This window comes from Nothobranchius furzeri, chromosome 18, assembly GCF_043380555.1.
Source record: "Nothobranchius furzeri strain GRZ-AD chromosome 18, NfurGRZ-RIMD1, whole genome shotgun sequence".
Classification (NCBI taxonomy): Eukaryota; Metazoa; Chordata; class Actinopteri; order Cyprinodontiformes; family Nothobranchiidae; genus Nothobranchius; species Nothobranchius furzeri.
This window is the reverse complement of record NC_091758.1, coordinates 41,946,728-41,965,976: the sequence shown is the minus strand read 5'-3', so window position 1 is coordinate 41,965,976 and position 19,249 is coordinate 41,946,728.

Sequence of the window (19,249 nt, the reverse complement as noted above, 5' to 3'; positions counted from 1 at the left end):
GAACAGAATCACAGTCAAACAGTTGGAACATTTCCTGGTAAAAGTGCTTAAATTCTCCATTATTACAAAAGTGGAGCATCACTCACCGGATGTGACACCTCATTAAGAGCGAAATACCAACGTAAGGCTGCACTTTCTGCATTTGCATCCTGGGGCAGATTTCCTCGGTATGTTCCACAGATTGTTCAATAAATGTGACTCTAGCTGAATTATTTACACTTCCAGGCTTCTAGGAGAGACTTGGTGACTGATGGACTCGCCCTCCTCTTTAAATCTCAGCTTCTATAAACTTTACCTGCAGATGAACCAAGTACCCAAAGTGTCATTTTGCAACACCTTTACGGCCGAATCGATTCTCCCTCCACAATCTCCGACCTTTCATCTTTCAGCTCGAGGACTCCTGCAGAACTCTGGAGTTTGACCTTAAATGTGAAGAAAGGTCCTGACGCCGGATCGCCTCGGCCGGCCGTGGACAGAAAGCACGTCGATACCCGCAGCTGCAAGTTAAAAGAGGAAGAAAGCGAAGAGCTGAGAAGTCTTTGAGTCGCCATTTTTATCAGCGACTTTAAAATCTGAAACATCCGTCTTTGGTGTCTCGTTTGACAGTTAATCGTTACGGCCGGACTGCCGAGGAGCTCGGACACGTTTTTGTTTACTGAATATCTGCAGGGGAGGATTAGGGGGAGGTTTAATTCCTGCATGAATCAGCAAAGAGCCTCAGGAAAAGAAAACCGGAGCCTAATTTGTTCCTGTCGGTGAGATACCATCAGAGGCATAATGCTTAAAGAGCAAGTCACCCCCAAATCAACTTTTTTTTCCTGATAATCTATATAAACGAGTGTCTAATTGTGCTGTAGACATGTGCAGTCAATCATTTGGCACTTTAGGGCATCTTAGTTTTAAGCAGAATATTTAAATTTTAACTTTGTCAGGTAAAAACCTGCACTACATTTGAATTTAAATCTGCTAATGCTATTGGCTAAGAGGTACACTATTACGTTAGCTGGGACATTATGATGTCACAATGTCGTTGTGAGCCTGCATGTGTGTGTATTTGTTAGTGGCTTCGCCCTCTGAGTCTCCCAGGTAACAGCATTCGCAGCATTTTCAAACAGGAAGTGGAAGAGGAGTTGGACTCTGCTAGGGGGTGACTTGCTCTTTAAAAAAACTGAAGGTAACCCTTTAATGTTGTTTTATTGTTGTTGCCGTGTCACCGACTCTTTGTCAGGATGAATCCCACCGAGAAGGAGCTGCTGTGTGACTCTGCAAGCATTCAGGCTGACCTGCCAAGATCCCAAGCTGCTTCAGGGAAAAATCCTTCCAGGTTCTTATTTAAATGAGAAAAGTAATTTTATGTATTGATTTATGACAGAGCGGCACCTCAAACAGCGAGCGCAGCATAATAAAGCTCAGTGTGGCATCTGAGGCGCAGCAGGACGCATCCCAGCAGCTTACCTCAGCTCACCTCTTTGTAGAACATTGTGTAAATGTCGCCGGGTAAATAGAGCCAACCTTGTGTCATCCAGCTGTCTGGGATGACTGATGGAAGCAGACCTGCAGCAGCTCCTCATTATAAACTTGTTTGTCGATCTCGTGCATAAACAGAGGTTTTTGCTTCAGCCGGAATATTTTATGGCATGCTTTTAAAGTTTTTAAAGCTCCTGGAAATAAGTTCCCTCCACAATCTGAATTACTCGTAATCCCATTTTCCCGGGGCCCACCTGAGAGGTAAGCAGTCATCCCTGCAGGTTAGATCTGGTTTGTTTGCCTTTCGAGCCGAGGGAAAATTGGACGGAGACCTGTGATGCTTCAGATTTATTCTGGTGTTCGCACATATTTCTCAGAAAACGGAATAAAGGCAGCATAAAAGAAGAATTTCAAGCAGCGTGTTCGCTCAGTGGAAGGAGTAAACAGCATTCTGTCATTGTGCTGCTGATTCTGGGTTTATTGCACTTTGATATGTTTTCTCAGCTCTTCAGAAAACAGAATTTACCAGAAGATTCTCTCCTCACGGTGATGAAATCTGGTCAGTTTAACGGGTCTTATAGAACAGGGGAACCTTTAACCTCCTAGTGGCTTTTTGCAATCTAATTTGGTTTATCTTGATATTATTTTAACAGTTCAGTTTGAACTGATTCTTTTAGCATTGTTCATCCACTCTTGTTTTCTAAACGTGTTTCTCATCAGGGCTGCAGGGAGCTGGGCTCTAACTCCAGCAGTCATCAGGTGGGCGGCGGGGACACCCTGGACATGTCAACAGTGCATCATAGGGACACACTACTAGTCACACACTAACATGCTAATTCCACTTATGCATGTAGAACATGCTAATTCCAATTACGCGGGTAGAACGTGCTAATTCCACTTAGGCGGATAGAACATGCTAATTCTATTCATGCATTGGGTAAAACATGCCATTTCCAGTCATGCATGGGTAGAACATGCTAATTCCACTTATGCATGGGTAGAACATGCTAATTCCACTTATGCGGGTAGAACATGCTAATTCCACTTATGCATGGGTAGAACATGCTAATTCCACTTATGCATGGGTAGAACATGCTAATTCCACTTATGCATGGGTAGAACATGCTAATTCCACTTATGCGGGTAGAACATGCTAATTCCACTTATGCATGGGTAGAACATGCTAATTCCACTTATGCATGGGTAGAACCTGCTAATTCCACTTATGCATGGGTAGAACATGCTAAGTCCACTTATGCGGGTAGAACATGCTAATTCCACTTAGGCGGGTAGAACATGCTAATTCCATTCATGCATGGGTAGAACATGCTAATTCCACTTATGCATGGGTAGAACATGCTAAGTCCACTTATGCGGGTAGAACATGCTAATTCCACTTAGGCGGGTAGAACATGCTAATTCCATTCATGCATGGGTAGAACATGCTAATTCCACTCATGCGGGTAGAACATGCTAATTCCACTTAGGCGGATAGAACATGCTAATTCCATTCATGCATGGGTTCATGCTGAACGGTCTGGCTCCGGATTACCTGTCGGATCTTGTCACTAGGTATGTGCCAAACCGTGCGTTGAGGTCTGCTGATTACCTACTGCTTCGTGTTCCATTAATGAAATACAAAACGCGGGGGCAGCGTGCTTTTGTCTATGCTGCTCCGACACTATGGAATGCACTTCCTCTTTCGGTGAGGCTGGCATCATCCCTCCTCTGGTTCAAATCGCTGCTGAAGGCTCACTATTACGACCAGGCATTTTAAATCCATGACTTTTTTATTATGTGTCTTTTTATTGACTGTGATTATCTGCCTTGTTGTGCATTTTATTGTTGACTGTGTATTGTTTTATATTGTGTTTTTACTTTTTATTCTGTACATCACTTTGGTTGGCTGCCATACCGTTTTAAATGTGCTTTATAAATAAAGTATGGTATGGTATGGTATGGATAGAACATGCTAATTCCACTTATGCAGGTAGAACATGCTAATTCCACTTATGCGGGTAGAACATGCTATTTCCACTCATGCGGGTAGAACATGCTAATTCCACTTATGCGGGTAGAACATGCTAATTCCACTTATGCAGGTAGAACATGCTAATTCCACTCATGCGGGTAGAACATGCTAATTCCACTTAAGCGGGTAGAACATGCTAATTCCACTTATGCAGGTAGAACATGCTAATTCCACTTATGCGGGTAGAACATGCTATTTCCAGTCATGCATGCATAGAACATGCTAATTCCAATGCATGAACATGCTAATTCCAATTATGCGAGTAGAACATGCTAATTCCACTTATGCGAGTAGAACATGCTAATTCCACTCATGCGGGTAGAACATGCTAATTCCACTTATGCGGGTAGAACATGCTATTTCCACTCATGCGGGTAGAACATGCTAATTCCACTCATGCAGGTAGAACATGCTAATTCCACTTATGCAGGTAGAACATGCTAATTCCACTCATGCGGGTAGAACATGCTAATTCCACTTATGCGGGTAGAACATGCTATTTCCACTCATGCGGGTAGAACATGCTAATTCCACTTATGCGGGTAGAACATGCTAATTCCACTTATGCAGGTAGAACATGCTAATTCCACTCATGCGGCTAGAACATGCTAATTCCACTTATGCGGGTAGAACATGCTAATTCCACTTATGCAGGTAGAACATGCTAATTCCACTTATGCGGGTAGAACATGCTATTTCCAGTCATGCATGCATAGAACATGCTAATTCCAATGCATGAACATGCTAATTCCACTTATGCAGGTAGAACATGCTAATTCCACTTATGCAGGTAGAACATGCTAATTCCAATTATGCGGGTAGAACATGCCAATTCCAGTCATGCATGAGTAGAACATGCTAATTCCAATTATGCGGGTAGAACATGCCAATTCCAGTCATGCATGAGTAGAACATGCTAATTCCATCCATGTATGACGTTTCAAACAGCAACACACAACAGACATATTTAGATTTAGGTTTGTCGAAAAACTACTTGAGTTCACAAAGCATCCTAAGGTGCTGCTGGTGAAGTGAGAGAGTGTGATTAGCACAAAAGTGTCTGGCTTCACCCACAACACACAGGTGTAGACCAATCAGCTAATAAAGCTAATGTTGGAAACATCGCACCTTTTTGGTAGCAATGTTTTCCTTCACAAATATAAAGATCGTATTTATGGGTAACAGCCAGTTGTTCAGAGATGAAACTCCACATGTCAGCAGGCTTCCTGGGAATGTAAGGTACTTATTGGATCCAAACCAGCAGGAAGAGCCCAGGAGATAGATCGACCCCCCAGTACAGGAGCCTGAGGAGGCAGTTATACCAGGAGCTCTAAAAACGTCCCAGTCTGGGTGAAACTTCAGCCACTTCAGCCCGTTTTTTAGTCTTTACCTTTAGGGCTGTGCATGTGTACGACAGAATCTGAAAAAAAATCTGACAAAAGATGCACATCACAAGATAGATAGATAGATAGATAGATAGATAGATAGATAGATAGATAGATAGATAGATAGATAGATAGATAGATAGATAGATAGATAGATAGATAGATAGATGAGCCATGGCTTCATCTGTAAGAGTATTAATGGTTTTAATAATTGGCCTTCTTCTTTTTTTCAGTGCTATGTATGCAGGTAGGAGGTGCAGAGAGAGATGGTCTGACTTTCCAAGTGGGGGGAGAGAGAGATGGATTTATAAGCCTGTTTAATATTTGTGTAAACATGATCCAAGATCTGCGTTTTCCAGCTGAAGCTTTCCTGTCGCTACGGTGTAGAGTGCGGCCCGGTAGTAGCACTGACGCATCAGGAATGTCCTCTCGTAACCAGGACTCCGTCACGACCAGAACGCAGCAGTCCAGAGTGAGTGAATGAGCTGTGAGTACTAAATCCAATTCGTTGATTTTGTTGACAATAGGTCGTGAGTTGGTCAGGAAAATTCTTGGGAGTGGTGGTTTAAATGGCTGCCTCTTTAGTCTGGCTTGCAGGCCAGACCGGCAACCTCGCTTTTGTTTGTGTTTCTTCCGCCTCCTACGACGCGTAACTGAGCCAACAACGATCCACGGAGCGTCCAAAGGCCTCGCTATATTCGGAGGGATGTTGTGGGAGCTTTGATACTCCTTTGTCATCGGCATCCAGCAGTTGTATCCAATGCTGTATAGTTCCCCTCGGTCATATGTGAGTTTCGCTCCGCAATAGTCCATAATAAAACATAAAAAGATGACACAAAACATGGTGAAAAGCCTAAGTGAAGCGCTCAGAGCTGCTGCGTCTGTGCGCGCCGCCATCTTGTTTAGAGCCAACATCTCTCATCTGTAACTCTCCTCTTGTTGCCTGCAAGATAATCACTCGTTCATGAGTCATCCATCTGACTACAGATTTATTCTATTTGATTTCATCTGGATTTGGGTGATTTCTGCTTCGTTTGCACAGGCCGTAACACGATCTGTGCCCCTAAAACAAAAGCTGAATGCATATCTGTGGTTTGTGCCACTCGTTGCCTTGGAGCATGGGGTCCCTGCGCTCTGGGGCAGCTCCTGGACCTCTGGGACTTGGAGCTCCTTCCATCTCCTACACATCTTTGGGAGGGCAGATCTGTGGCCCCTCATACTCTCGATTGGACGCTCCTATAGAGAAACCTTACATATACAAGCACGTGTACACACTGTTTCTACTGTGCCGGCGTCGAACAAGACCCCGCACCATGAGAACAAACATCTCAGCTCTAAAGCCGATCTTCATCCTCACACGTCACTCGTCACGTGATCAGGAAGCAGAACATCCATGTGTTAGGAGATCGTTTTGGGCCGCTGCTGTAAAAAAAAAGAGGCATGAACCGGAAAAGCTTCTGCCAATCACAATTCGACAACGGATTATGAAAGAACGGTTAACGCTTGAAAAGTGCCGATTCTTCCTGATTTAAGAGGTGAGTCTCCGCTTTGTTTGGTTGTTTTGGTGTCGACATCATCCTAGCTGGCAGTGAATGAGTTAAAGCAGAAGCTTTGATGCTCCACCTGAGAGTAAATCTGAAAGGCTTGTCACCAGCATTCAGACATTAACTCTGTTTGCTTCACAGCCAGACAGGACACGGTAAAAAAGAAAAAAAAGAACATGTGGATGAATCATCTCGCTTTTTTAGCATCTTGGAGGTAGAGGCCTGTGGGTAAAGGTGTAAAAGATTGCTCCATGGGTTCTATTTTTCAACAAACCAGAATCTAAACATGTAAACATGTATTATTCTTAAACGCTCATTTATTTAAACACAGTTCATAAAACTCCAATAATAATTGATGATGCAGGAACCTGTCTCGTGTTTTCAGCTTTGCAGCTTTTCCCAGCATTAACGGAAAAAAAAGCACAAAAAAGGTCTCCTTAAAGATTTTGCTGCAGACGAAATGCATTTCCACTAAAGACAACCAGTGGCCGGTCGGTGTGTGTCCTTGTACCGAGATTATTCAGATCTGCCAGTCCCTCAGGACATCGTCAGGAGTTGGAAAGTGTTCTTCCAGATACCAGCAGAGTGGTTCAAAGAAGAAAAGAATCTGCCTCCGCTTCCTGTGTCCTGGAAGCGAACCCTCCGGTTTTGTCTGAAGTCCCTCTGGACGAACCGAGAAAACTGCTGAGATACACAAAGAATAAATTAGAGACAACTATCAAGGCCAGCAGAGTCGCACTACCCCAACCTTATTCAATCATTACTCTGTACCTGAAAATTACAGCTCAGGAGCACAAAGGCTGGGATTTATTCTTAAAAGCTGCAAAAACACGTTTTCAAGTCTGTTTGTGTGTCTGTTGGTGAACAGTTGTGTTATACGTTGTGTTTATGATGAAATCCCTCGTTTGCTTAACTGTTCTCCATGATGGTGGCAGATGGGTTAAGCTTGGTTTATGCTTGACACATTCACTTTCCGCTTGGTGATGCGGCTCGCGGATGGAACGCGCTTCACAACTCGCAGCGTTTATGGTTCGTGCGGCTCGTCTCTGCGGTGAGCCAATATTCTCCCAAACTGTAGGGGGCAGCATGGAGCTCTACGGCATGCATCCAACACTAAACCATAGTAGAAGTAGAAATTACTGTTTACAACACGGCATTTCAGCATTTTTAACAGCGTCCTCGTCTTTTCCGACAGTGCGAGCTATTTCTCTCCAAGAATTATTAACAACATGTTGATCACGGTGATCTTTGAGAGCTGAATCATACAAATGTCTGTATTTACGAACCTCTGCCGTACTAGTTCTTGCGGTCCGCCATGTTTTTCCACGTCCGTCCGTCCGTCCGCGTGGTTAGAAATTTTCCGAGGTGCGCGTTGCGGAAATTCTGAGCCGTGCGGAGGCGCGGTGGAGGGGCGTGGTTGTTAAAATGCCGCAACTTTTCCGCGCTGAGTCGTGCGGACCTCGCGGACGCGTCAAGCAAAAACAAACCTTTAACCACCCACCCTGTAAGCGGAGGGTTGCAGGTTCTAACCCCGTCTGCCTTGGGGCTCGACACACGGGAGGCGGCAAACGGTCGCGATCAGCGAAATTCGTCGCTGTCGCTTTTATTACCTGACACATGGGAGGCGACCCGCGGCAGCGGCAAAGCCGTCTACGCGTTCTGTTCCATGGCGAAATCGAAACTTCTGTTGTTTTGATTGGCTGTGTCAGGTTGGAGGGAATTAAGGTTATTTAAGCGGTTCAGAGTTAAAAAAGCGGTATATATGATGTTTCACAAGGTGCTGCTAGAGTTATGAGAAATCTTACTTCTGATTTAACTTTATAAAAAGCAAGTATCAACTTCTCCTCCATGTTTGCTCGGAGGTGTACGGAGCACCCTGCCCTCTCATTGGTCAGTGAATGAAACCTCCGTTGATTGGTCCTCTTCCGAGCGACAGCGATGAAAGGTTGAAAATATTTCAACTTTCTGGGATCGCGTTGCTGGGTCGCCTGTGCACGACACGTGCACGAGTGCAAAATTTCACACGCACGTTTTTTGTGTTTCGCTAAGTAGGAGGGAGACCCGCGATTATCGCTTTGCCGCACATGTCTCATTGAAAATGAACGGAGGAGAGGCGATGTCGCCTCCCGTGTGTCGAGCTCTTTAGTCGTTGTGTCCTTGGGCAAGATCCTTGCCTGCTGGTGGTGGCCGGAGGGATCAATGGTGCCTCGCCCTCGCTGGTTGTGTTGTAAAGCACCTTGGGGGGTTGTAGAACCCTGGAGCGTGCTGTATCAGTTACAAGCTATTTACCATTCCTTCCTCAATGTCTCTCGTAGCTGGTGGGGGGAGGTAACTAGCAAAACATCGAAAAGCTAACTTGGTTTAAATTTTTGTTTAAAGGTTTCACCTTTCACTCATTTTTTTCAATAAACTGACGAGCACGGGTGAGTGTCCTGTGAGTGGCGCAGGGTAAAACGTTGTCTGAGGGAGGATGAGGGGAGGTTATGAGTCTCACTCGTGCAAACATCTCGCCTCTGATTGGCAAACTCTTCCGCTGCCTTCATTCGTTTGTGGTTGGAAGGAAAATCGATGTTCTCCATAAACTCACCCTGACCTCCAGAATTCAGCTGTCTTTCTTCCCCGTTCTGTGTTTAATTATGGATTGGCAGCATTAAACATTAGAGTGTGCCTCCCACATCAGTCCTCGCCGTCGCAGGCAGGTACGTGGTGCAGCACCCCCCACCATGAACGGATATACAGCAGCAAGGCCGACTTCTCTCAACAGAAACAGGAGAAGGTCTGCTGTGGGTCTATAATATTAGCAAAAGCAGCCATTTCTGGTGGAGCTGGAATAAACAAGAGAAGAAGGATAATCTGGATTAAGAGGAAGGATGTGCAAATCTATCTGAAATATCTGAAAATTACAAACGTGTACGAATGCAACGCTTGTGTGACAATAAATGAGTTTACTCGTATTTGTGTTGTTTTTATCCCAGCGCCAGTGGGCAGGAACGCTGCCATTGGATAGCCAGTTCTGCAGAGACCCAGGGGGATGTGAACTAGCTCGACCCAACCAGTTACAGCACCAAAACGATGCTGCACATTCATCCATCGAGCCTTGTAACCTGATAACAGGTCATTTAAAGCAGGAGAACGTGTTTGCACGTTGTGTTTTGCTGATATTTTCCCTCTCTTTGCCTCATAAAGGAAGGTTTTCTAACGCAGCCTCTGAATCCTCCCTGCACCACCTCTCAGCACAGCCTCATCACTTCAGCTGGTGTAAAGTGGTTTTCTAAAATTAGTCTGTCTGTTGTACCGTCTCCCTCTGGGGACTTATCGTCCTCTAGCTCGCTGCATCTGCACCATTATGGTTCTTTCATGATTGTAATTTTAATCAAGTTGACAGAAATACGGATGAGCACTAATGCTATGGTGTCTTTTGTTCTACATGTGAAAGAATCTCTGTAAAGATGTTTATTTTTTTTATGTGAGGCCCTAAAAGTCTTCGACGAGTCTCCAGCTGGTCCAGGATGTTTCTGAGCGTTCTGGTGAAAACTGGTTGCATTTATTCAGTTTAACTCTCCAGCAACTGGAGACAACAGCATTGGCAAGTGAGCTTCGAATGTGTCTAGAAATGTTCGGTGGTTCTAGGTTTCCTCGTGAGTCGCGGCACCTTGTCTCTGGGGGTTTCCACAGCTGCAGGGTTTAGTCCGTTTAAATCCAACCCCTGTCCATTCTTCTCCTTGGTTCAGTTCCTCTGAGCAGGTGTGATCATCTGAACCTCGTGAAGTTGCAGAACTAAAGAACCGTTGGAGGAGATGGTGATCCAACCACAATCAGACGCTTGTTTTGAGCCAAATGCCCAGAATGCTGCAATCTGGGAGTAGGAGGACCCACCGATGTCCGCAGGTACCGAGGCTGTGTTCAAGTTCAGGGGTTGCACACGTCCGAGACTCCATTTGAAGACCGATTATGTCACAGTGAACGAACGATGTCCAAATTTGAAGGCCCCTCTAAATGTGACCTATAAATACATCCTTTAGTCTCCCGACTTCCCCAAAAGCCTGGTCTGGAGTATCCTTCAGGGCTCACTCTATCCTAAGATTCATTGCAGCAGATTTCTTTTCTTACAGCGACCTCAAATGGAGGAGTTTAAGTATCTCGGGGTCTTGTTCACGAGTGAGGGTAGGAGGGATCGGGAGATCGACAGGAGGATCGGTTCGGCGTCTGCAGCGATGCGGACGCTGAGCCGATCTGTCGTGGTGAAGAGGGAGCTGAGCCAGAAAGCCAGGCTCTCGATTTACCGGTCGATCTACGTACCAATCCTCACCTATGGTCATGAGCTTTGGGTAATGACCGAAAGAACGAGATCGCGGATACAAGCGGCCGAAATGAGTTTCCTCCGTAGGGTGGCCGGGCTCAGCCTTAGAGATAGTGTGAGGAGCTCGGACATTCGGGAGGGACTCGGAGTAGAACCGCTGCTCCTCCGGATCGAAAGGAGTCAGTTGAGGTGGTTTGGGCATCTGGTCAGGATGCCTCCTGGACGCCTCCCTGGGGAGGTGTTTCGGTCATGTCCTGCTGGCAGGAGGCCCCCGGGTCGACCCAGGACACGTTGGAGAGGTTACATCTCCAATCTGGTCCGGGAACGCCTTGGGGTCCTGCCGGAGGAGCTGGTGGAGGTGGCCGGGGAGAGGACGGTCTGGAGCTGTCTGGTTGGGATGCTGCCCTGGCGACCTGGACCCGGATAAGCGGAGGAAGACGACGACGACGACGACAACGACAGTGGATGAAGAGGGAGAAGATTGTGGCTTTAAACGCAGGAAGGTCTGTGTTCAAACCTGCTGGTTATGTTGTTAGGGTTTAGTTTTTTCATATAAGTTTGATCAAACATCATTTATAAACTAGCTTGTGTAGCGGTACGTTTAGTCTTAACTCCTATTTAGGCATGGCACAGTTGCTTAGCAACAGGACATACGCTTGGGTAAGGCTGGGAATAAATGAAGGCTAGACCATCCACATTCACAGCCACAGTCATTGGCTCTGACTCATTAAAGCACAACAACACACAATCTCCTCCTGTATTTACATCTGGTGGCCCCGCCCCCAGACGACCTAACCTATCAGCACACTGCAGGAGCGTTTGTTTTTCTTCTTTCATTACATTTAAAGCATACGGAGGGCGGCTTGGGTGGCTCATCAGCGAGAACCGAGCAGAAATGTATTAAATCTCTTCGAGAGGTTTAGAAGCAAAATAGTTTTTCATGAGTACCGACTGATCGAGGTCGACTCTTTCTCCGATCCTGCCAAGCAGTGATGAGGGAGTGACCGCGACCTTCCCTACGAGCGCTGCGGCTCCCAGATTGTGATCCTTGCAGCGCTGAACTCTCAGACCAAGCTGCGTCGGATGTCTTCCTCCCACTCCCCTCACCCCCAGCTCTTTATGAAGTAGGCGTAAATTGAACTGAAGGCTACAGCCCTGTCTAAGCCTTGCCTGGCAACGATGCAGTGAAGGAACAAAAACATTGCTTTTCTTTTCCATATAATATAAATCTGGGCTGAATTGCTTAACTTGTTGCAGAAAGGTCAAATCCTGATGAAGCTGAGAGGCAAGGACAGCGGAGAATAAAGGTTTTCTGTTGATGTCGGAGAGGAATCGCTTCCAGCTGCAGACCTACAAATGATCCAATGCAGTCATTTCCTTTGAAACCCAGAAACAACAAAACAAAACGGGTTTCCATGAATAAAACTGCTTCCTAGTTTATTTTATTAGACATCGAAATTAAGAACGATTACACTACACACAACATTTGTTCAAATGGTCTAAGACATGTGATCCTCTCCCCCCCCCCCACCCTCCCCCCACAACACACACACACACACACACACAGAAGTCTTCATGCTTCAGGGCACCTGGTTTGAGTTACAGAACACACTTAACAGGCTGACGTATTCAATCAGGTGGACTGACAGTGATGCGGGGGACTGTTCTGTTCAGGCCCTGCTGGACCTGACTGCAGCCTTTGACACTGTTGACCATCACCTGCTACTGGAGAGGCTGAGAGACTGGGTAGGCCTATCAGGATCTGCTCTGGAGTGGTTCTCTTGTCTCTCTGAGCGCTCCTTTTCTGTGGCCGTCTCCAAGTTTAGGTCCTCCACCAACTCTCTTACCCATGGTGTCCCACAAGGTTCTGTGCTGGGGCCTCTGCTCTTCCTCCTCTATCTGCTTCCTCTTCAGCACATCCTGAGCTCCTTCAAAGGAATCTCCTACCATCTTTATGCAGATGACATCCAACTGTACATCTCCTTTAAGCCCCATGAGATGTCTAAGCTGCAGCTGTTACACACCTGCTTAGACTCTATCAAAACCTGGATGGTGGGAGCTTTCTTCAGCTGAATGAATATAAGACTGAGATCCTCATCTGTGCCCCAGACAGGCTGGTTCCCAAAGTCAGAGACTCTCTTGGTCAGCTTGCTTCCCACACCAAACTTTTCGTCAGGAATCTTTGCGTGACCTTTGACCCAGCTCTCACCCTGGATTCTCATGTCAGTTCTCTTGTTGGCTCTTCCTTCTTCCATCTCAGGAACGTTGCTAAGCTGAGTCCCATTCTGTCCCGCTCTGAACTTGAGACAGTTCTCCACTCCTTCATCTCCTCACGCTTAGACTACTGTAACTCTCTTTTCACGTGTCTGAGCAGAACCTCCCTGAACCGTCTACAGGTGGTTCAGAACGCCTGTGCTCGGCTTCTGACCAAGTCCTCCAAACACACCCACATCACCCCGCTTCTCCTCCAGCTTCACTGGCTGCCAGTCAACTTCAGGGTTCATTTCAAGATCCTGGTTCTGGTCTATAGGGCCTTACATGGACAAGCACCATCTTACATTGGTGATCTTCTTAGTCCCTACACCCCCAGCAGGTCCCTGAGGTCCAGTGATCAAAGCCTACTGGTTGTGCAGCACCAGGCTAAAGACCAAAGGTGACAGATCATCTGCTGCTGTGGCCCCCAGACTCAGGACCTCTCTCCCCCTGAGCCTGAGATCAGTGGACTCAGTGGTCTCCTTTAAAAAGCAGCTGAAGACTCACTTGTTCAAGCTGGCTTTTGTATGACCTTCTTCACCTCTCTCTCTTTATTCTGCTCTCCCCACCTATTCCACCTTCCTCAGGATCCACTGGTTTCCCTCTTTCCTGTTCACTCTCTCTCTTTCTTAACTTTTTTTAATCACAATTAACTATTTTTTGCTCATTTTAAATATATTTTTAAACATTTTCTAAATGCTTTTTAATATTTTTACATTTTTTGTTTTTGTGAAGCGCCTCGTGATTTTTATCTTGAGAGATGCTATAGAAATGATATTTTCTTCTTCTTCTTCTGGAGCAGAAAAATAAGTAAAACAAGAGGGATGGTGGCCCTGGAGGGGCATAAATGCACACAACTCCAAAAGTCTTTGTGGCCGATTTCATTTTCACTACATTTGGAAATCCTCCCAACAGATTTTCCTACTGCTATGGGTGCACCATGTGCAATCCAAGAAACAATCCACAAAGTGCATCGTGCTAGCAAAGCACCAAAGGCATGATGGGGTTGTAGCCCAAATGATGCACAATGGCCCTGTTTTAGATGTCTCCATGCTCCACCCATGGTCTGATGGGTGCACTGAGATCCCACGTTCCACACTGAATACCTATAAATGCTGTTACAGTTGCTACACATACTTCATGAGCTCATGGTTCTCCACGTTGGCTAGCTGTTAAACTGTGGGGTAACGATGATTTTGATCCCTCCAGACAACAGGGTGTAGTTCCAAGTTGGTTCACCCTTTGCAACTACAACAGCTTCAGCTCTTTGCATGGTCTATGAGAGCATTTGCATCCCCTTAGCATTCCAGCGGCCCACCCATGGGACAAAACCCTGTTGCGTTTGTTAAACCTGGACTTTTAAGGGTTAAATGACTGTTATCAGAAGCACAGTTGTGAGGTTCAGGTCTTGACTGTAAACCTGGTCTCTTAGGTCGAGGTCAGGACTCTGCAGACTAGGTGTGTTCATGCACACCCAACTCCTTCCACATTTCTATTAGAGCACCTGAATGCATCGTTTTGCTGTTGTGTCCCAATTCTTTAGAATGGAAAGTGGACATCCAAACAGCCAACACTGCAGGTGTTGATATTGTGCTTTTCACTGGTTTTAGGAAGAGGCCCTTCGCATGTAAAGCAGACCTTACTGTCTTGATCCTGTTCCTGCCGAAGACCTGTTGCCACAGCAACCACAGCCCGCACCTCATCAGCTCCATTCAATCCACCTGTTCTGTCATCAACCTAATTCACCACACCTGCTCTTCCTGCTATATAAGACCCATTCAGCTACCCAGTCATCGCCAGATTATTGTACGCTCTGCAAGCAATTCTCCAGCCTGATTACTCACCTTGTCTTCTGATCCCGACTCTGCTCCGTCCCCGACCTCGATTCTTGGATTTCCCCTACGGACTATTCTCTATTTCAGATCTCCTGGTAACGACCTCCTGCCTCCTGACCTAGCCTCTGCCTCTCTTCCCTTTTAATAAAACTCGTTAAACTGTCATTCTGTGTTGGGTGTTTTTACGGATCCGACAGTCAGCTCGTGACACTTACTTTGATATTAAATCAGTCAACGTTCCTGTGTGTGCATCAATTCCAGGTGAAAACTGTTAACACCTTGGATGTTCTCAGGTCGACTTTCCTCTTTTTCCATCGTCAGCTCTGGTTTGTGTGTGTGTGCGGTGTTTTGTGTGTGAGGTGTTTAAGCCATATTGCAACAGATAAACCTGACGTTACAGTTTGATCACAAAGAAAAGGGTTCACCCCACCATCTCAGAGCGCCGGCGTCCTTTGATTGTCTCTACCCACATCCTGCTGATCTGACTTTAATTTCACACCCTCGTGAGCTGCTTTTTTCACATATCTAAGGAGGAGATGAAGCGTTTTAATCAGACTCCCAACACTTCCAGGGAATTGAATGTGGGTCTGGGCTCGCCCTTCGTCCTTTCCCATGAATCGCCTCAGTAATGCGACATCGCAGCCTGACCTCTGAGGCGTCACCTATTGGCTGCAAATTATTTCCACAACGAAGAGATGAAGAGTTAAACACGGATTATGTGGATCCTGGTTCTGTCCTACTTTATGACGATTCTCTTAGTTGCACATCGTGCTGTATACAGAATGGTGGATTTCTGTTTTCCCACTGCTGTGATCGGATTATTTCACACTCGTTTCTCTACTTGTTATTATCGGATAATTAACTGAATGTAGAACAAGGAGTAGCTGTGACAGACATGACAAAAACATGCTATTGTGATGCAATAACGATGCAATTAAACCCGTGAAACAAGAAGACCAAAAGTCAAATGTTTCTCTTTAAACGAGGAATTTCTCTTGTTGAGTAAATTTAGAGAAACATCTGAGCTTCAGCTGTTGAAAACGATAAAAGACGAGACGTCGTGTTGTTCTTTAGCTGAATAAACACTCGAAGGAGCAGGAGAGGTGGTGGTTAAAAGGCTCCAGAGTTTGAGCATCTGTTTTTATTTGTGTTCTGTGTGTTCAAGGTTTCTGCACTTTCACAGGAATCAGCGTGGTGCAGAGCTGTTTAGGTTTGACCCATCGCTGTGCCGAGATCTCACCGCTGTGGCGTCTCTGTGTGATGCTTCATGAGCTCACCTGCCTGTCAAACGGTGTGGGATTAGTGCAGAAAACAGCTTTGTTACAGCGTTAAAAGCCTCTGCTGCTGTGCAAATGCAGCAACTACCACAGTGCATTCTGACCGTGTCAAGGCCAGTCTCCTGGGTCAGCCCAGAACCAGTTTCCACTTTTGGAAACAGAATTTTTTTTTGCATGAAAATCTTGAAGGATTTACAAAAATTCTCTTCTCTCTGGTTTTCTAATCACTGCTTTGGTAACAACGTTCATTAAGTCTAAAAATAATGACGTTCCTGGGATAAAACTTCACCTGCAGCGATGAAACCAGCCTGTTTGGAGGTTTTTCTAGTTCCTATTGCAGCGATGGTTTCTTAGTAAAAACTATGTGTGCCTCGTTTATTCAGGCAGACGCTCACCTGACACAGAAGAAGAGATGTTCTCCTGAAAGTTTGATGATGTGGGAGCGTCTCTACACTAAATGTGCTAACTGCTTTCATCATCTAACAGCTGGTGTGGTGAAAGGTCATGCCAGGCTCCCCAAACTCTCATTAGTTCCTTAAGTTACGACCTTGTCAGAAATAATAATGTCTTAATGCCCATTTTTTTGCTCATTTTGAATATATTTTTAACCATTTTCTAAATAATTTTTTACATTTTCATGTTTTGTTTTTGTGAAGCGCCTCGTGATTTTTATCTTGAGAGGCACTATAGAAAAGATTTCTTCTTCTTCTTCATCTTCTTTCTTTTTCTTTTTTCTACTTTTTTCTTCTTTTTTTGTTTTTCTTCTTTTTCTTTTTCTTCTTTTTCTTTTTTCTTCTTTTTCTTCTTCTTTCTCTTCTTCTTCTTCTTTTTTCTTCTTTTCTTTTTCTTCTTCTTTTTCTTCTTTTTCTTCTTCTTCTTCTTTTTCTTCTTTTTCTTCTTTTTCTTCTTCTTCTTTTTCTTCTTCTTCTTCTTTTTCTTCTTCTTCTTCTTTTTCTTCTTCTTCTTCTTTTTCTTCTTCTTCTTCTTTTTCTTTCTTTTTCTTCTTCTTCTTCTTCTTCTTCTTTTTTTCTTCTTTTCTTTTTTCTTCTTTTTCTTCTTTTTCTTCTTCTTCTTTCTCTTCTTCTTCTTCTTTTTTCTTTTTTTCTTCTTTTCTTTTTCTTCTTCTTTTTCTTCTTTTTCTTCTTCTTCTTTTTCTTTCTTTTTCTTCTTCTTCTTCTTCTTTCTCCTTCTTCTTCTTTCTTCTTTTTTTCTTCTTTTCTTTTTCTTCTTATTTTTCTTCTTCTTCTTCTTCTTCGTGCAGGTGGCTGTGCTTATGCTAACTTATTAGCATAAGCACAGCCACCTAAAGCATTTGCTTATCCGCTGACTGAAACCTGAAAACCAGAGTTTGGCAGGTCTCGGTCAGACGTGTGAGGAGGCTGTGGATTACTGCTGTTTTATTTTTGGAAAGCAGAGATTTGCACTTTGAGCACTCTGTTGTGGTTTTCTAGCTGGCCGGCTCACTTCTCGTTCTAACAACAAGCCTCCCCCTCGAGCACCTGCATCTCAATGATCTCTGCAAACACCAGAAGCATCAAAACATCCGCGCTCTTCCTCCCGTGTTTTCCTTCTCCTTCCTCATATCACCTATTCCTTGCTGTCCTTCCTCCTCATCCTCGATGTTTCACCCATCCTGCCTCATAGTCGGAGACACATAATCAATACCTGCGGCTTTGCACTCCAAGTCTTATTGACTTTGTTTTTCAGGAAGACTCCATAAAGAGTCTTTGGGGAGATTCTGTCACTGCCTGTTTCATCCCCCGGCATTAAAACCTCTTATGTTGCCACCTAGAAGAAAAAGTTGAGGAGGAACTCTATCTGCCTGTGTGATAACTGGAATAGCAAGCACCAGCCAACGGCATCGGCGAGGCCGCAGACGCCGTTGAACACCATGTGGGGAGAATAAAAGCAGTCCTTCAAAGACCCGGGGAACACTGATGTGGCTTTCGATGAGAGGCTGCAGGAAGTGTCGATGGTTTTCAGAGATAAGCTGCAGGGCTGCTCAGGAATGGAACAAGCCCAGATTTTTTTCCTGCTCTGTAGAAATGGGAAAAGACGTGATTATCGGGGCTGGAGAACTGTGAGCAAGCTGTGTGATTAAGCCCCTGGGTGGAAAAGGTCCTACCTGAGCTCTGACCGTGTTCATTTGTTACCATGTTGGAACACAATCCCACCACAAGTCCGGTCAGGACTCTCAGACTGTGTCGAGACTAGGGTTGTCACGGTGTGAAAATCTAACCTCACAGTTATTGTGACCAAAATTACCACGGTTTTCGGTATTATCACGGTATTTGTTTAAACGTGTTACATTTTCAGACAACTAAATAAACCAAATATATCAGGAAATATTGTCCTCTGTTTGTGTCTAAATTTTGCCTAAAATGTGTTATTTTGTAATTATGTTGTTTATTTGTTTACATTTTTCCCCTTTAGTCTTTAAAATACCAATATTTGCCCATAACTTCTTATTTTATGTCTGTTTGATGTCATCATTTTAAGCATATTAGACCAGATGATACTCCGTACTCAAGTAGCCTTCTAATCAGATACTTTTTTACCCTTACTTGAGTAATAAACCCTATATCAGGAAAATATTGTCCTCGGTTTGTGTCCTTCCAGTGAGCTTTGCAGATGTGGGAAAATGTCATCAGGCAGTAATCATTGTTAAATTCATAATTATTCTCGGAGAGAGACCAACTCTTATCTGCCCCTGGGAGCCCCGTAATGCATAGCGTCATTTCAACATGGCGGTGTCCGCGACACGGTTTATATGCAGGTAGCGGCGCTGCGGCTGCTTTATATAGCGACTCGTTGCATTCTCCCTCAACCCAAATCCTCGGACCACGCATTTTAGCTAAAACGCTAACGTTAGCTTGCCTTGCGTTGACTGTAGTTGTGGGTGATGGTCACGCAGATGTGTCATGAGATTTGAAGCGTTGCTGCCTTTCACAGACACTTTTTCTGCATGTGCTGCAAACAGGATAGCCGTCTTCTATCAGCTGTCCCTCGGCATTCTTCAAATATCCAAAACATGCCCGTACTTCCCATTTTGTCTTCTTTGAGGGATAATAAATGTCCTGAGCACAGCCGACGAGCGACGCAGCAGCTGAATCGGTCACATACTAAAAAGCAGCTGAAAACTCACCTGTTCAGGAT